The sequence below is a fragment of the Trypanosoma equiperdum genome (genome assembly GCF_001457755.1).
Source record: "Trypanosoma equiperdum strain OVI genome assembly, contig: ctg_1711, whole genome shotgun sequence".
Taxonomy (NCBI): Eukaryota; Euglenozoa; class Kinetoplastea; order Trypanosomatida; family Trypanosomatidae; genus Trypanosoma; species Trypanosoma equiperdum.
The window spans coordinates 130,654-131,287 of record NW_027123740.1 but is presented as its reverse complement, the minus strand read 5'-3'; positions in this window follow the sequence as shown (position 1 = coordinate 131,287).

Sequence of the window (634 nt, the reverse complement as noted above, 5' to 3'; positions counted from 1 at the left end):
CACACACACACACACACCTCTGTTTTTTTTTCATTTATTTAGGCAATGAAGAGACTGGTGGTATGAAAAAAAACAAAGCTGGAAGGAATGAAGAAGGAGATAAAAGAAAAAGAAGAAATTAAACTGGAAAAAAGGGGTTTAGATAATAAACAGTGAAAGTTCCACCTCCATAAACGCACCCACTTCCTTTTCGTATTTGTACGTTTCCTCCTCCCTCTCATTTTTTTGTTTTAAATGTTGTCGTCGGTTCTTTTCTTCTTCTTTTTTTTTCTCCCCCTTTTTTTTCCCCACTCCTATTCTCTTTCTTGTTTTTTTTTGTATACTTCAACTTAAGCAAAGTAAACGAAAAGAAACATTTCTCCATTTTTACTTCCTCGTGAGTCGTCTTTTTTTTTTCTTTTGTGTTGTTTTATTCGAAACCTTTCTTCCTTCAATTCCAATGATTTCCTCACCTTAAAAGTGAAAGAACAAAAAAAAAAAGAGGAAAACGTTACCAAATTAAGCATGATCAAAACAAAAAAAGAAAAGATACCAAATATATAAACATATACGTATACGTTGAAATCATGCCTGCGTAAAGAAGAAAAGGAGGAGGAAGAAAGGGGAGAATAATTAAAGGGGGAAAAAAATAAGA